Consider the following 19825-nt stretch of genomic DNA (forward strand, 5'->3'; position numbering starts at 1 on the left):
GTTCTACACAATACATATTTGGAGAGCGGTACCATAACATCCCATGGGCAATCTGAAGGAAGCATGTTGCCCACAAACAAAATAAACTCCATAAATAACAGGATCTTGTTAAGCCAAAAACAGAAGCCATGCTCCTATATAATCGAAGATATGATCACAATCACTTTTCCCCAGGCTCTTAGTATTAAGGGTCTATTTATCCCTACTCACACATAACCTAGCTGAATACAGTGGGACAATGAGCAAGGGACTCATATCTGGGCATACTCATCTGACTTAGGGTGAAAAGTGCTACTCAAACAAATGATGGACGTAATGCTGCATAACTCATATAGTCACCCCCAGTGAAGAGATCTGGGTTAAATCCATAGTTCTTTTGCTCACCAAGCCATCCCAGGTTTAGACCCAGCCATTACGTGAACAAAGACACTGATAGCACTTTGTTCATGTACTGCACCTTAACTACATGTCAGCTCGATAATTGACAGCCAGTAAATGAATTCAAAAATATTACGCATTGAAAAAACTCTCGATTTTGTGTTCCATTGTTTCAAAAGTCTTAAAAGCATTTACCAGACTTCTGATTTACTTGTATCAAAGGATTCAGATTGTGCCTGTGACCATAGGTGGTGTTCAATTTAGTTTTCAGTCTTAGCAGACAGTGAACTTTATCCATCATCTTAGCATGAGGATGTCTTAGTATGAAGATGTCAGAGGAACTTCTGAAATTACCAAATCATAATTTGAAAAATAATATTGGAACTGTCCCTTTCCATAAAACAGACCCAACATTTGAAGAATAATCTCCTCATGCAAAGCCTTATAATCTAATGTGTGTAAAATGTTATCCGTTGTGTTGCTCGGATATGAGTTTACCTTAAATAAATGAAAAGACATGAGGCATTTGGCAAAACAAGAACAAGTTGGTTTAATTAAAGCCTGCAGCCAGGAGAGCCTCAACAGAGTGCATCTGTTTAAAGTCTCTTGTGTACAAAGTTTTGACCTCTTTTATATACAATTTGTGAGGGAGGTACAATAAAACAATTTCTACATTCCAAAAAGTGTCTCAGTTGTAAATCAACAAGCACAGGCATCTGATAAAGGCACAGATGGCTATCTCCCCCCCGGGAGAGCTAATATGGACCAGTGTGTGTGTGTCTAGATGTCCAGCATGAGGAATGCAGTAATCACTACATGTGGTGTGCATGTCGAGTCCTGATTCGTTGAGTGTTTTTATCTACATGTGGTCATCTAGCTTTGTGGTACTTTCGGTAACTTGAACCAGTGGCCAAACATGTTTTCTTGGTTCCAATTTCCTTAGACCTGTTTGTGGTGCAACTGGGTGTGGGATCGATCAGGGTATTCCTTAGGCTCGCGCTTGTCTATAGGTTAAAAGAAACCTTACCTTTGACCTAGCATTTGATAGGCGTGAGCCGTAGGACTTGTCTAATCATCTGTTTTCGGTTCAGAGTTGAAGGGGAGGTCACCTTGAGTGAATCCAACAGCAATAATACGAGCTCACTGGAACTCCTGAAAATAATATGGCAGTCACTGATATCATTTTTATTGACATTCTCGACATTATGTGTACAGTTGTCATAGCGTACATTGGCATTGTTCTTACTGGCATTGACACCGTTAATTAAGTATTCTTAAGTCATAACGTACATCAACATTATTTTTACTAGCAACAGTATCATCATTTGTGCATGGATTATGACATGCTTTGGTCTTATTATTGCCGGTATCGGCGCCATTGTGCGGGTACAGCTTATGAAAGACAATCATATTATATTGAAGGGTATTGGCGTAATCCTGAGGGTAAAGTTTATGGCATGCATTGATATTTTTTATATTAGTATTGCCGTTGTAGTGCCTGTGGATATCATGGTATTCATTGACATCGTATTAACTCATTTCAACACTAGGTTTCATGGTCTTATGGGCAACACTATGCTTTATCATGGCTACTATGGATGAAGTATGGGAGCATAATCCTACAAGCCAAAAAATTAGTACTACAATCACAGCTATTAATAAACCTGCTATATTGAACCTACGCTTATTATTTTGATCAGGTTTGATGACTTCTTGAGATACATACTATTAAGTAGGAAATTGCAGTAAGCAAATTTTCTTCAGGTTTGTGTCCTGCTCAGGTAGCTGTTAAGGCCACGACTCTCCAACTGTCAGTTTATCAAGATCGTCCTCAGGTAGAAGATTTGCTGTCACAGACTCTTGCGGTGTCTCAGGACTCTGGGCAACCTCTTCCTGCTGTCTCTCAATTGTGTGTTGCAGTTCAGGCACAGATACTGTTGCATCTTCAAGAGGACACTCCACTTTACTCCCACACTTCATGTCAGTATTCATAACTGGGATGACCTGGTATGGTTCACGCCATTTAGGTTAGAGACACGTTTTCAAAACGTGTTCTTCACCAAGACTCAGGTCTGAGATCATGGCACTGTTCCTGACATCAAGAGGTGGCAACAGCTTCAACCTGGTGGGACACAAAAAGGACCACGTCAGCTAGTCCCTTGGAATAGTCAAGAACCATGTCATCTGTTATATTCACAAGCCCATTTACGGGCATTGCAGGCAGTGTCATTGTTCTCCCCATGATTATCTTGTGCAGAGATAATCCTTTTTTTCAATTAGGAACACTGTGAAGACACATCAGCACAAGAGGCAAAGTGTCTAATGCACATTCTCTGGCTAATTATACTTTCAACGTGCCAATCACCTGCTCCACAATGCGAGAAGCCTCTGGCCTAAAACTGCAAAGCAATTTCTACTCCATTTGCAACTTTGCACGTTTTCAGGACTGCATTATTAAAATTAATCCCTCAGTTCAACACAAGAAAAATCTGCCAACTGAACCTTGATATGAGCTCCCTCAACAACAGTTTAGCTATTGTAAGATGTTATTTCTACTGGTTAGGTAGGCTTCAACCCAACACAAGTAGATTCACACAATCACTAGGACATATCTCAGCCAGTTGCATACAGGCACTGTTTAATGGTCCTCCTGATCTTTTTATATGACTCAATGTTATTTTCTCAAGGTTATTTCTACTGGTTAGGTAGGCTTCAACCCAACGCAAGAAGATGCACACAATCACTAGGACATATCTCAGCCTGTTGCACACAGGCACTGTTTAATGATCCTCCTGATCTTTTTATATGACTCAGTGTCCGTGGAGTTCATTTCCCTAAATTAATCTGTTGACACACAACACATTTCTGGCACAATTATTCAGTCCAGAAAACAGATACATTATTTGTTGATCTGATGCATGAATTTTATGTGTTCATTACACTTGTTGACATTACCTATATTTAGTTCTAATATGGCTCATTCGTACATTATTAGGTGCTGCTGCCATTTCTCATCTTACAACACAAAATCATTTTCAAATTTTGAAATGAAGATATTCGCGTAGAATGGAGCTTTGGAAAAAACCATTGACGTTCCATTGCTCTGGAGGAAAAAACTGTCTTGCCACTGGAAGGAACTGTGAAATAATTAAAAGTGTAATGGCTTCAAAATAAATTCTTTGCTGGCCCCAATTGCCTCTGTTGTTAATAGGACCCACTTCACTCATTCCAATCCTTTATTATGAGGAATAGATCATTATAATGAGTTGCCATCAATGGTGGAGAGGAGTCATCAGTCTGCCATGTCTTCAGTAGGCAATTGGGTGATATTATTTCAAACATTTGTAGTATCCTTAATACATGATTGCCACTGTTGTACAATGGGTTGAAGAAAGAAGTCAAGGTATCTGCTAATGGGTTCGCTGATCGACCCACAGGCAGATACTATAGGTTGAAATGGAGGTTTGTATGATGTTTGTGGACCTTAGGTAACATATAATACTGAGGCCTTTGTGGATATTCAGGGAATAGGTAATTGCATGTGCGTTCAGTTGTCCATTTCATGTATGTGCCCTTAGTCAGAACTTGCATTAAAATGGTTTGAAAAGTTTGAGTGGGTCATTAGATAAATGCATATACATGTTGGCATCATAGACATGCGCATTTAGTTAATGCTCATACTTTTCTGTATACATTACCACAAGGGCCCCTCCTTTGTGTGCAAGCTGAAATGTGAGGTCTTTCTCATTTGCTAGTGCATCCAATGTGTTCCACTCTTCATTTATGAGAGTTCTAGACGGTGTGACTTCAAACTTGATACATTTGATATCATATTTCACTAATCCTTCAAATGAATCTATAGACATGAGAAATAGAAGCAAGGAATGAATTTTTTTGCATTAAATTCTTTATATTATGATTCTTGTGTGATCACAGTGGAAAATACCGTGGTGCTGAAGCAATATTCTAAGTGTGTTGCTCTCATGAACCTGAAAAAATATATGTTACTTTCAATACCTTTGCTCTGATAAGAGGGGACTAAGGAGGTCGCTTTGTTTAAGATGGCTATGTGGATGTTGGTTAATTTGACTGTAGAGATATTTATTAGTAAGTCTTTGTCTTTCTGCATAAATTTCTCCTCTCTTTTTCTTGCTCTGTCTCCTTTACGTCTCCTAGTTTTTCCATGTTTCTTTCCTGTTGATTGTTGGCCGCTGGACTTATGGCTAAAAAAGCCAGTTTAGTGAATATTTGTCCACCTGCACTTGTCAATGGTTATGCTGATACTCTTATTTGACTTGAGATTGGCGGTCTATCAGAAGCTATGTCTGTATCAGATGCCAGACTCTCTTTTGTGTTGGGGTTCCTTTGCCATCTTCTATGTGAGTACACCTCGGCCCAGGTGTAGACTTCATCTAGTTTGTAGTCTATTGTGTATTTTTGGAATTTTTTAATTTTACAGTCATGTATTTCTTTGGCATATGTATCAAATTTCTTATTGACCTGTTCCAAAATGGTTTTCCACTCATCATCTTGAATTTGTTTGGATAGTTTCGCCTTGACATTATAAATTTCATTTATTTATTTATTTCTTGTATTTATAGAGCGCGACACTCATCCCATGGGATATTAAGGCACTATAAGAAAAGGGGACTACTGAAACTGTGCGAAGGGAGTTAGTTTTTGGGGAAGAGGTGGGTTTTTAATTTTTGGGGGAATTGAAGGTAGTTTGTAGTGTGTCTAAGATCCATAGGTAACTTGTTCCATCTTTTAGCCGCCAGGTGTGAGAAGGCGCGTCCACCTGTCCTTGCCCTGTAAATGCGCTTGGGTTTCGCCAGGGCTGAATTGTTGGATCTTAGATTCCTGTTGGGGATATAGAATTCGATTTTTCCTTGCAGGATGGTAGGGCCGGTTTTGTGGAGGGCTTTGTGCGCGTGACAGAGTAGTTTGAAGGTGGCTCTCTGACGCATTGGTAGCCAGTGAAGTTTTTTTAGGCATGCGGATGCCGAATCTCGTTTGCCTTTGTTGCAGACCAGTTTGGCTGCCTGGTTTTGTAGGACCTGTAGGCGGGAGAACAGTTGCTCGTTCATCCCTTCAAATAAGGCATTGCCGTAATCCAGGCGGCTAACCTGGAGGGCCTGGGTGATTGTGCGGCGACAGTCCAGCGGTATCCAAGAGAAGATTTTGGCCAGGAGTTTGAGGATTGCAAAGCCTTTGCCCCAGAGTATGCGTACGTGGTCCTTCATGGACAGTGCGTCGTCCATCATGATGCCAAGGTTTCTGGCGTACTGTTTCGGGATGGGGGCTGATCCCAGTGACGGTGGCCACCACGTATCATTCCATGATGGTTTGGCTCCTCCGAACAGTAATATCTCAGATTTTCCGGCATTGAGTTTTAGGCAGTGGTTACGCATCCATTCTGCCATTTCGGAGAGGCAGCTGTGTAGTTTTTTCTTAGTTGTTTCCGACCCTTCGTCCATTGTCACCATCAGTTGTGTGTCGTCGGCATATGAGCATATGCCGATGCCCCACTTTATTCCAATGTCGGCCAGAGATGAAACATAGACATTAAAGAGAGTGGGGCTTAGCGAGGCCCCTTGTGGGACCCCACAGCCGATGGGACGGGGTTTTGAATGGAATTGGCCCATGTGCACTGCTTGGGTGCGGTTGCTAAGGAATGATTTGATCCATCTTAACGCTGTAGATTGTACTCCTTTACTCCGGAGGATGTTTAGTAGGCAGTCGTGCGACACCGTGTCAAACGCTGCTGACAGGTCTAGCAGTATCAGAGCCACAGATCCCCCTTGATCTGTGATGCATCTGACGCTGTCCGACACTGCCAGCAACGTTGCTTCGGTGCTGTTGTTGGCTCTAAAGCCGGTCTGGGTGGGGTCCAGAAGTGAGTTGTCTTCCAAGTATCTGGATAGTTGTGTATTGACCATTTTCTCTAAAGCCTTGGAGAGATAGGGGAGCTGGGAAATTGGCCTATAATTCTCCGGGTTAAGGATGTCGGATCCGGCTTTTTTCAGGAGGGGGGTTACAGATGCGTGTTTCCAGGATTCTGGAAAGGACGCAGTAGTGAGGGACTGATTGAAAAGTTTGGTGATGAAAGGGCAGAGTGTCGGTGCAATTTCGGAAAACACAAAATGGGGACAAGGGTCAGCAGGAGAGCCGGATTTGATTGTTTTAAGAACCGATAACACCTCATCTTCGGAAAGTGGTTGAAAGTTAGTTAGACGTGGGGAATGGCCTGCGTCTGGATGGACGTTGTCTTTGTCAGATGTTGGCGAGTTTTCGTCAGGGTTGTCAGGTGGAATAGTGGAATGAGAGGGGGTGAAGGTAGAGTAAATTTTGTTAATCTTTTCGGAAAAGAAGGTGCTAATCCGTTCACATGCCTCAGTTGAGGGGGTGAGGGTTTGTGAGGTACTGGATGGATTACTAAGCTCCTTTACGATTTTGAACAGCTCTTTTGCGGAGTTGTGGTTTTCCTGGATTCGTTGCGTGAAGAAAGCTTTTTTTGCATCTCGAATGGCGAGAATGTATTGTTTCCGCTTGGTGATATAATTTGCTCTAGTTTCTGAGTCTTTAGTTTGTCTCCATTGATGTTCAGTTTTTTTACATATCCTTTTAAGGCTTTTGAGGACGGGGGTGTACCATTTTTCACTGGTGGTTGTTTTTTTCCTTATTTCCCTCAGGGGTGCTAGTTTGTCCAACGTTTGGTGAATTCCGGTTTCTAGCAGGGTGACGTTATTGCAGATAGAGGAGTCATCTAGCAAGGAGACATCTATTTCAAGAAAGTGATTTTGGAAGTTGGAGTCATTGATTAGTCTCCAGGCTCTGTTAGCGGTGATGGGGGTGGGTCTAGACTTCGCAGGTTTACCAGGAAGTTTAAAAGAGAAAGATAGCATGGAGTGATCAGACCAGGACAGGGGGAGGATTTCCTTAATGATAGTTGACTCAATATTAGTGAAAAGGAGATCCAAGGTGTGCCCTGCTAAGTGCGTGGGGCCCTCGACCAGCTGCTTGAGTTGCAGGATTTCCAAGTCGTACTTCAGCTGTGTCGATCCAGGGGCATTGGTGTTTTCGTAATGGACATTAAAGTCACCATTGACCATGTAATTTTTGTGTTTCAGGCACGATGGGAGCAGTTGGTTCAGTAGTTTGGCACCGACGCTGGTTTGTTGTCCTGGCGGGTTATAGACAACTGCACCTGCTAATATGATAAGGTTCTCTACGAGAATTTTAAATGGTAGTATCTCATGTTCGGGATAGACAGTTATTGTTTCCGTGAGACATGCTAGGTGGTCTCTGAAAATCACAGCGACTCCACCTCCTTTTTTTTTGCTTTGTCTGTTTTGTGTGATTATTTTGTATTCGGGGGGGAGGGCGTTGGCCAGGTCTGGAGTACTGGCATCGGATAACCATGTTTCGGTGACAAAGACCAGGTCAGGGGTCTTAGATGTCAGTATGTCCCAGATGTCCAATGCATGCTTGGGTAGAGATCTAGCATTAAAATATAGGCATTTTAGTTCCAGCTGGTTACAAGTAGAGAGTGTGTGATGATCAGTTGGGGGTTGACCCATGCTTGACCATCGGCATGAGCGGCAAGAGATAGGTCCATAAGATAGACCAGGGCCGGTTAGGATGCATGGGTGCAGTCTGGCTTCCATGGTGGTTTTGTTGAGAGCCAGTAATTCGTTGCGAGTGTAGCAGATGGGTTTGACCATGGATGAGCTGGAGCCTGTAGGGGTTATAGCCCCTAGTCCCGGTCGGTCACGGACGGGCGCAGACGGGCTTGCCTTAGGCGCGCCTTCGGCGCGCAAACGTCGCGCCGCGGCGCTCGCCCGCTGCGCGACCGAGGATTACACATAATTTATGGGGCTCTGGGATTGTGGGATGGGAGGGCGTGGCCTAAAAAGGGGCGTGGCCTCCGCTCGTGGCGGGAGGGCGCGAGGGGGAGAACGCGTGTGACGTCAGCGCTGGCTCCGCTGAGTGCACGGCAGTTCTGTCCGGTAAGTGAATTTAACGCACAAGTATTCTGTGACAATAAATTTTAAAAGTAAACAAGATATTCAGTGACACAAATGTTTTTAAAAGCAAATAGCCTTACTCCCGGCTTCCGCCTCAGGAGTCGACCCTTAGTCTTTGCTGAGAGCTCAAATCACGGCGCTTTTATATGCGCGAGTGTTTGTTTGGGGGCGTGGCCTAAAAAGGGGCGTGGCCTCCGCTCGTGGCGGGAGGGCGTGAGGGGGAGAACGCGTGTGACGTCAGCGCTGGCTCCGCTGAGTGCACGGCAGTTCTGTCCGGTAAGTGAATTTAACGCACAAGTATTCTGTGACAATAAATTTTAAAAGTAAACAAGATATTCAGTGACACAGGTTCTCAGAATGTCAGAAAGTTCTTCAACAATATGTAAAAAAAGATCTAATGAACATTTAATCAAGCTTTTTCCATGAATGAAAATAGTCAAGTCACATATGTCATATTCAACCACCCAAGTTGTGATGGTTATGGTGAAAGGACATTATGATGGAGCCCTCTGGAACCCAAATGGAATTCCACCGTCCATCTTTAGAAAGAATCCTTTATTCTGGGCTCCCAAAAATGTTCGGACCACACCTTATAGTGTGAGGCAATACTAGGCTCCAGGAGAGGTTCTATTATAAACCCAATTCACAAAGGTCAGCTAGGCACCAGAAAGCTATAGAATAGTAATGCATCTTTATAAGGATGATGAATACTTAGCATTTCTGCTGCTGCAAGGATTAGGAACCTTTGAAAAAGACGAGAAATTAACTGCTATAAATCAGTTGAAATTTTGCAGATGAAATGCACCACAACTAATATCCTAACACTCTCTCTGATTATCGACCCGCAGTTAAAAACGCAAATACATTTACATCTTTGCTATGTAGATTTCAAAGCCACTATTGATCGTGTTTAGATGAATAAGTTATGGGAAAAAGTTGTGCAGTGGGAAATACTGCCTTATCTTGTGAGGTCCATTCAGTTGTTCTGTACTAACACCTGGGTAAGAATTGAGACTGGTGATAATTCACGTATCTCTAGAAAGATTGAAACCCAAATAGTCTTGAACCAGGGTTGTGCTTTTGGCCCCTCAAATTGTTAACTTATTTCTAGACAATTTGACTGCTGAACAGTATTCTGTAAATTCTCTCCAGCCAATAATAGGTGGGTGCTCTATATCTAACATGTTATATGCAGATGATGTAATTTTAGCAAGTCAAACTAAAGTGGATCTGCAAAGGCTTATTAATATTTTAGCAGAGTTCACACCTAATAATGACAATAAACTCAGTGAGTATTTAGGTGTTGATGGTTGACAATAAACTAAACAAACCCCATAGATGGGTTATCAAATTGGGAAAACGATGTGTACCTGTACCTTAGGGTGATTGTGAACTCTAAAGTTTCCTTCCAACAACAGATTAGGCAGCTGAGAGTTAAAGGCCGCTCTATGATACTCTAGTCTATATAAAACACTCATTGGCCCACATTAGCCCCAATTTTGAAAGTAATATCTGCGAAATTTTTACCAACCCTAATTTATGAATACCACTGTTTCCAATACACACAGGTACCTTTTCTCCCTGCAGAGGAAAATATCCACAGCTGATATATGCCTGGTATTTGGCATAATGAAGCATACAATAGCCAGGCAGGGAGCCTTTGTAAAGCGCTGCAACATATTCAGACCAACAACTCAGCTATCTCTTAATGAGATCTTGAGGACAGAAATAGCAAATGGTTCAAAGAAGTACATGAAAAACTCTTTACTTACACTTCCGATGAAATCCTTATGGTGTGTGTCAGTCACACACACCTCTTCTAATAGAACTGAATAATGTTATTTAAAAACTTTCATTGCCAGAGATAGCACTGTCCAAACGAAAACATGCATTTATTTATAAAGTTTTATATAGCGCGAACTTGACCCAAGATAGTATCAGAGGGCTTTACATTTAGGATTGTTGCATTACAAGTTACATCAGATACAAGAGCATAGTAAGGTACAGTGCACATAAACAATGTTTCAATAATTCGTAGGAGGGAGGGGAGGAAGGAGTAATAGCGGGGAGACGAGGAGGAACTATGCCCAATGTCCAGCTGGGTAGGTGACGGTCAAGGGGGAAACTAGGGCCAATCTCCTCATTAGCTGTCAAGCAGCTCCACCGGTCATCAGCCATGTTGCTCAGGTCTCGGCGTTCAGGAAAAAAAAACTGTTTTTAGTTTATTAGATTTGCGTTGGTTATATAGCGCTATCTAGACCAGGAGGTATTGGAGCTCTTAACCAGGGGACAGTTGCATTAGAGGTTACATCAGAAAGATTATAAACCGCTGGCTAGACCCTTAGGTATCAGAGCGCTATAACAGAGAGACATTGAGTTACAATTTGCATCAGTTGCAATAGCTTAATAATGTAAAGTAAACAAACAACGAAGTTGAGAGAATTTATAGGAAAGAAGGGAATGAAGGAGCCATAACAGGGAGACGAGGAAGAACTGTGTCCAATGTCCGGCTGGGTAGGTGACGGTTGAAGGGGAAACCAGGGCAAATCTCCTCATTAGTTGTCTAGCAACTCCACCGGGCATCAGCCATGTTGCTCAGGTCTAAACAATCTGGAAAAACAGTTTAGAATAGATGTATAGGCTATGAGGATCGAAGTACCAGAAGAAGGTGGGGGGAGGGCATAGAAGCAAGCCAGAGAGTGAGTTGAGACACAGCGGGAAGACAAGGTGAACTATGCCCATTGTCCAGCTGGGTAGGTGATGGTCAAGGGGGTGAACCGGGGCCAATCTTCTCTACAGGTATCTAACAGCACCACTGGGCATCAGCCATGTTGCTCAGGTCTCAGAGTTCGGAAAACAGGAATAATCAATTTTGAGGAGGCATATTAGCTACAGTTACATAGTCAGACATACAATACCAAGTCCCCAATGGAGGATCAGGGAAACATCCCCGCTGGATGATGTTGCTGCTGGAATCAACGTGTAGGCGGAGATGGCTACGCTTGGTGTAGTCCAGCTCGGTATCTGAGAAGGAACTGGGGGAGCCGGATAAACAAAGGCAACGAAGGCCGCCATTTTCAAGTCAGGCACATCAGGACCGGGCCTTTGTAAATCCTTGTGTAGGTGTAAATGAGGAGGATAGGTCTCCACCATGATGAAGCCCTGCTCTTGAGAGGCCACAAATGGCCCGGTTGCCAAGCTGTTGCCGAGAAGCGTGGGACAGAAGCAGTGGGACTCAATCATACTCTGGAGGACAAGGAAAAAATCACGCAGAGCTGCAGGAAGGTGAACAGCAACTCACTTGTGCCCTCCACCGAGTAGTCCCCGCCAAGAGTATAGAAAGCCAAGCAGTATTGTGAATGGGGGAGCCCCCGGGGGCACCGCTGAGCCTCCCGATGCTGTCTCACAGCGGGCGCCATTTTGAGATCAGGCATCTGACCCAGGGCTCAGCCAGAGCAATGACAAATTGTAAAAGCATCACTGAAATTATGACCAAAGGAAGGGGGCACCACTCAAGAGGCTGGAAAAAAGGGCTCGCCATGTAGCCTCAGCTCCGAGGGGCCATGTTGAGTGCAGGCTCCTCCTCTACGGCCTTCAGCTGAGCTTGCACGTGAGCCTTTGCCTGTCCCCTCACTATTTTTCTGGTCGGTCGTGCTGCCTTCATAACGATCTGACCACGTCTGCACCTCCTGCCTCCGTGGGAGGCTCGCTCTTCGGGTGCCTGCTATGTGGTCTTTGATGCAGGCATAGGTGCTTGCTCAACCCTTCACCCCCTCACAGCTGCCTCGCAGGGGCTGCGAGCCATGTGTCAATGCCAACTAGAATCCCACGGGCTCTCAAGCTTGCTTATGGGGTGGAAGGGGGGGTCACCCTCGCTCCCGCTTCAGGCGCTCATTATCACGCTCCACTGCAGGCCGCCGTAGCTTCCCCGAGGATCGCCAGGGAGTAAAGGCAGGCGTCGCAGCAGACGCCTGCCCAAAACCATAACTTAGGGCAGGTTATAAACCTTTTGTGAAATGAAAATTCATGAACCTTCAGTTTGGCAACCTTCCTTCACTTGACTAGACTCTACCCTGGCTAATGAACACTGAGGGCATTAACTCCAGATTGTGTGGTGCAGCTAAAGAGGACTTGATCCATCGTGTCTGCATATGCAAAACTCTCATGATGAATTGGAGAGAGGTATTACTTCAGCTTTTAATGTGCAAAACACGCGCTCTTGTAGGTGAGTAATAATCGCATGCTTCTACCCCTCTGGAACGGTCCTCAATTGTCGGTTTACAAAATGTGAGCTCTGGGCAGAGAAACTGCTCCAATAATCAATTAAAATGTGTAAAATCAAGAATATTTTCAACTATTGTAAGTAACATTGTATTCTCTTCTGCTGTTCAAAAAACTTGTTTGATAGAAATCAGAGGCCTGCTCAAGGATTGAGGCATATAATTCCAATGCATTTAAGAGATTGTAGCAACCAGACTCACACAGTTTTTTTTATAGTTTTTGGTAATGTTTTTAGATCGGGTCACAATACTTGCATGTGCAATGATTTTAATGAATGATGTTTAATAAATATTATATATATATATATATATATATATATATATATATATTCCACCGTTTCGTCCACAATTCAAAAGAACGACGTCCAAGCCACAGATGTATTCAAACTGGATTTATTATCACAGCCCTACTCCGAGAGTAGGGCTGTGATAATAAATCCAGTTTGAATACATCTGTGGCTTGGACGTCGTTCTTTTGAATTGTGGACGAAACGGTGGAGTATTTTGGGACTGGCGATCCCGTCCAAAGCCCGCCGCTGCAAGGGGCCAACACAGCTTAGCGCTAAAAACCCCTGTTGGAATATATATATATATATATATATATATATATATATATATATATATATATATATATATATATATATATATATATATATATATATATCACATAAACACACCTTCACTTCCTTGCTCCCCATCTTTGTAGTTCATCTTCTCTGTGCCTACTACAATGCATACTCCACTCTCACTCTCCCACTACATCATCTAAACTGCTCTTAATTACTCTTACATGCAAATTGTTTTTGATTTCCATGTCTCACCTGAACAATCAGTATCCCTTCTGCCTTTGTTTTTTCCCTGCCCCACACAATGTCTCTGCTTATAATTCACGTTATTTGAAAAATTGTTGTCAAGAAACGGCTGAAGAACTCTTTTAGATTTAGAATAGAGGGAATATCAACAAACAAGTGATCCTTTCAATGTTAGGGGGACCTCTACCAGACCATCCAGGCAAAGCACTCGAGCCTTAATAATGACTATTCACCTCCATACCTCGGCATTAGCATATTTATTTAGGCCGTGGAAAACAAAACAAAAAGCTTTCAGACTTCCCAGAAAGAAAGGAAAAACATATTGAAATCGTGTATTCTCTCTGATGCCCCTGGACCCACTGCTCGCAAGACCTACTGGATTTGCCAGTGCTTGTTAGTATAGGGCTTAGGGCTCTCGCTTACAGCGAGGACCCACAGCAGTGATACAAATGCACAATATAAATGAAAAATGCAACACAATGGAGGTAAGTATTAACCCCTTGCGTGCGTCGGGCGGTCCCCGGGCGTCCCATGTCACGTTGGGGTGTGCAGACGACAGCCAGGGAACTCCGCCCACGCAATAAAACACCCGCACTGCGCGTAAATTCGTGCAGCGAGAAAAGGGTTGAAACATTCAAATACTTGTTTTCAGTAGTGTAGTTTAAATGGAAAATGAAAAGGCAATGCACTTAAGCAATGATATTTATTTACACAGACGCGTAAAAAATTAAATGTTAATAAAAATGATTTTATTACCATTTTATTTTTTACCTTTCCTGCCAGCAAATGGAGGCCAGGGCAGGGCGAGACCAGTGCATCACTTCTTCCAATGATTGGTAGCAGTGAGGGGTGGCCACTTAAGTTTGCATTGCGCATGTTGGTTTGGCCTATTACCTTGCTACGGCCAAACCGACCTACGCAATTCACACCTCTCCAACCCCTGCTATCTAGGACTGGTGGGTGGGAGATCATGCATAGGTCTACAGTGCCTTTTGGAGCATGGAGCCAGCCAGATCCAGCCCTTTAGAACTGTGTCTTGATTGGATGAGAGAGTTCGCTGTAGGCTTCACGCTCAGAGGACATGCTGCAGAACAACAACGATGTACTGCAGAATATCGAGCGGCAGTGTAAGGTAAATGATTTTTTTATGTGTATATTCATGTTAGTGTGTCTAATATTGTGTATTTATTATGTGTAATTGTATCTGCTAGGTGTATTGTGTGTATTTGTTATGTGTATATTTTTTGCCCCTCACCAATGTGATTTCCATCAACCACCACTGAATTTACATTACTGAAAAATATCTATATATTTGTACAAATGGTTAGGCAATGAATAATAAAACATGTACTTGAGGATTCATTTTCTAAAATGTTCATTACCAATAAATAATAGACATTGGTTACTCTTGATGTGCATAAATATTAAACAAAAGCCTAAACATACACCGTCAAAAGGTTAACATCACTATAATTATCATGGAATATTACACGTTAGAAGTTATATAATCTCAATCGCTTTCTTTTATTTGAAGCAACCATAAGACATTTATATTTTATTTAATAAATTATTTCTTCAAGGGGTGCTGAAACACGGCAAGACAGATTGGTAGTAGTCTTTGGTTCTCTTGACAGTTTTGATTAGGTATTTTTAGAACAGTGTGTGAGAAGACATCACAGATGCAGAAGATGACTAAGTAGAACATTTTAGCAGTGCTATTTCAGATGCATACCCACGACAGAAAGATTTCAATATGTGATACGTGTGTGTCGCTGAACGACTTATCACACATTCTAGTGTAAAGAGGATGACGTGGACACCTACGTGGCATGGGGGTGGGAGTTTAGCATGGCCATGTTCAAACTCTCCGCATCCAGTATAAAGAAGCAAAGGATAATTTCCAGAGCTCCATGCCCAAGTGTGATAACAAATGCACAAATTATTTATTCAACAATGTTAGTCAAATATAAAGTATTTGGGATGCAGTCTGTTAGAACCAGAAAAAGTGTTACCTTTGAATTATTCAATTCAATTCAATGTATTTATACTTTATTCAGTTTATCAAATAAAACCATGAAGGTGATTTATACATCATAAAACTCCAACACACGTATCAAAAGAAAATGATACAGTAAAATCTTTCTAAACCCTCAGTTACAGAAGAAAGAAGAAATAGGTCCCACTGTCATATTTAATCACATTTCTAAACCTAACGACAGCAATTAAAAAGCTAAGCATGTGGAATACAGAATAACTTGACAGAAGTTGTAAAAAAATAAAAGCTGTGCTAACCCTTTTGAAGCCTGCTCTTTTAAGAATAGGAATTATAAAAGACTTTCTGGGACCCTCATAAAAATTACAAAACATTAAAAAGTGAATCATTTCGTAAATTATTCACCAAGATTTTTAAAAAGTGTTAACATTTCAAATTCTATGTCATTACTGTTCGCATCTGTGATATCTAGCACCCACGATCCATTACACTTAGGAATGGCATAGAGTGTTAGAAATGAGAGTTTCTAATTGCCAGAGGTATGCACCTTTGTCCTAGTAGAGACCTTTCTTTCTAGTAAGGGTAAGGGAGCTACACACTTCAGATATCCCCTGCTCACCCCCTTGATAGATTGGCACGAGCAGACAGGCTTATCCAAAAGGCAATGTGTAAAGTGTTTGAACTCAAAAACACAGTAACATAGTGAAACAAGCATTTACAATGCAATAGGTCTCGCAGTTGTTAGAGTTTGAGCTATTGGCATTGTAAATGGCAATGTCTTTTATTTATGTGTTGGTTTTTAAAACATAAACTCTGCACTCTGAATCTGCACTCTGAATCTGCACTCTGCACTCTGAATCTGCACTCTGAATCTGCACTCTGCACCCTGCACTCTGAATCTGCACTCTGCACTCTGAATCTGCACTCTGTACTCACAATCTGCACTTTGCACTCACAATCTGCACTCTGCACTCTGAATCTGCACTCTGTACTCACAATCTGCACTTTGCACTCACAATCTGCACTCTGCACTCTGAATCTGCACTCTGTACTCACAATCTGCACTTTGCACTCACAATCTGCACTCTGCACTCACAATCTGCACTCACAATCTGCACTCTGAATCTGCACTCACAATCTGCACTCTGCACTCACAATCTGCACTCTGCACTCTGAATCTGCACTCACAATCTGCACTCTGCACTCTGCACTCACAATCTGCACTCTGCACTCTGAATCTGCACTCTGAATCTGCACTCTGCACTCTGAATCTGCACTCTGAATCTGCACTCTGAATCTGCACTCTGCACTCTGAATCTGCACTCTGCACTCTGAATCTGCACTCTGAATCTGCACTCTGCACTCTGAATCTGCACTCTGAATCTGCACTTTGAATCTGCACTCTGAATCTGCACTCTGAATCTGCACTCTGAATCTGCACCCTGAATCTGCACCCTGAATCTGCACTCTGAATCTGCACTCTGAATCTGCACTCTGAATCTGCACTTTGAATCTTCACTCTGAATCTGCACTCTGAATCTGCACTCTGCACTCTGAATCTGCACTCTGCACTCTGAATCTGCACTCCGCACTCTGAATCTGCACTCTGCACTCACAATCTGCACTCTGCACTCACAATCTGCACTCTGCATCTGCACTCTGAATCTGCACTCTGAATCTGCACCCTGAATCTGCACTCTGAATCTGCACTCTGAATCTGCACTCTGAATCTGCACTTTGAATCTTCACTCTGAATCTGCACTCTGAATCTGCACTCTGCACTCTGAATCTGCACTCTGAATCTGCACTCTGCACTCTGAATCTGCACTCTGCACTCACAATCTGCACTCTGCACTCACAATCTGCACTCTGCACTCACAATCTGCACTCTGCATCTGCACTCTGAATCTGCACTCTGAATCTGCACCCTGAATCTGCACTCTGAATCTGCACTCTGAATCTGCACTCTGAATCTGCACTCTGAATCTGCACCCTGAATCTGCACTCTGAATCTGCACTCTGAATCTGCACTCTGAATCTGCACTCTGCACTCTGAATCTGCACTCCCAATCTGCACTCTGAATCTGCACTCTGAATCTGCACTCTGAATCTGCACTCTGAATCTGCACTCTGAATCTGCACTCTGCACCCTGCACTCTGCACCCTGCACTCTGAATCTGCACTCTGAATCTGCACTCTGCACTCTGAATCTGCACTCTGTACTCACAATCTGCACTTTGCACTCACAATCTGCACTTTGCACTCACAATCTGCACTCTGCACTCTGAATCTGCACTCTGTACTCACAATCTGCACTTTGCACTCACAATCTGCACTCTGCACTCACAATCTGCACTCTGAATCTGCACTCACAATCTGCACTCTGCACTCACAATCTGCACTCTGCACTCTGAATCTGCACTCTGCACTCTGAAGCTGCACTCTGAATCTGCACTCTGCACTCTGAATCTGCACTCTGAATCTGCACTCTGAATCTGCACTCTGCACTCTGAATCTGCACTCTGAATCTGCACTCTAAATCTGCACTCTAAATCTGCACTCTGAATCTGCACTCTGAATCTGCACTCTGAATCTGCACTCTGAATCTGCACTCTGAATCTGCACTCTGCACTCTGAATCTGCACTTTGAATCTGCACTCTGAATCTGCACTCTGAATCTGCACTCTGAATCTGCACTCTGCACTCTGAATCTGCACTCTGAATCTGCACTCTGAATCTGCACTCTGAATCTGCACTCTGAATCTGCACTCTGCGCTCACAATCTGCACTCATAATCTGCACTCTGCACTCACAATCTGCACTCTGCATCTGCACTCTGAATCTGCACTCTGAATCTGCACCCTGAATCTGCACTCTGAATCTGCACTCTGAATCTGCACTCTGAATCTGCACTTTGAATCTTCACTCTGAATCTGCACTCTGAATCTGCACTCTGCACTCTGAATCTGCACTCTGCACTCTGAATCTGCACTCTGCACTCTGAATCTGCACTCTGCACTCACAATCTGCACTCTGCACTCACAATCTGCACTCTGCACTCACAATCTGCACTCTGCACTCACAATCTGCACTCTGCATCTGCACTCTGAATCTGCACTCTGAATCTGCACCCTGAATCTGCACTCTGAATCTGCACTCTGAATCTGCACTCTGAATCTGCACTCTGAATCTGCACCCTGAATCTGCACTCTGAATCTGCACTCTGAATCTGCACTCTGCACTCTGAATCTGCACTCCCAATCTGCACTCTGAATCTGCACTCTGAATCTGCACTCTGAATCTGCACTCTGAATCTGCACTTTGAATCTGCACTCTGAATCTGCACTCTGCACCCTGCACTCTGCACCCTGCACTCTGAATCTGCACTCTGAATCTGCACTCTGCACTCTGAATCTGCACTCTGTACTCACAATCTGCACTTTGCACTCACAATCTGCACTTTGCACTCACAATCTGCACTCTGCACTCTGAATCTGCACTCTGTACTCACAATCTGCACTTTGCACTCACAATCTGCACTCTGCACTCACAATCTGCACTCTGAATCTGCACTCACAATCTGCACTCTGCACTCACAATCTGCACTCTGCACTCTGAATCTGCACTCTGCACTCTGAATCTGCACTCTGAATCTGCACTCTGCACTCTGAATCTGCACTCTGAATCTGCACTCTAAATCTGCACTCTAAATCTGCACTCTGAATCTGCACTCTGAATCTGCACTCTGAATCTGCACTCTGAATCTGCACTCTGCACTCTGAATCTGCACTCTGAATCTGCACTCTGAATCTGCACTCTGAATCTGCACTCTGAATCTGCACTCTGCACTCTGAATCTGCACTCTGAATCTGCACTCTGAATCTGCACTCTGCGCTCACAATCTGCACTCACAATCTGCACTCTGCACTCACAATCTGCACTCTGCACTCACAATCTGCACTCTGCATCTGCACTCTGAATCTGCACTCTGCATCTGCACTCTGAATCTGCACTCTGAATCTGCACTCTGAATCTGCACTCTGAATCTGCACTCTGCACCCTGCACTCTGAATCTGCAATCTGCACTCTGAATCTGTACTCTGAATCTGCACTCTGAATCTGCACTCTGAATCTGCACTCACAATCTGCACTCACAATCTGCACTCACAATCTGCACTCACAATCTGCACTCACAATCTGCACTCTGAATCTGCACTCTGAATCTGCACTCACAATCTGCACTCACAATCTGCACTCACAATCTGCACTCACAATCTGCACTCTGAACCTGCACTCGGCACCTGCACTCGGCACTCTGAATCTGCACTCTGCACT

Source organism: Lissotriton vulgaris, chromosome 9, assembly GCF_964263255.1.
Source record: "Lissotriton vulgaris chromosome 9, aLisVul1.2, whole genome shotgun sequence".
Lineage (NCBI taxonomy): Eukaryota > Metazoa > Chordata > Amphibia > Caudata > Salamandridae > Lissotriton > Lissotriton vulgaris.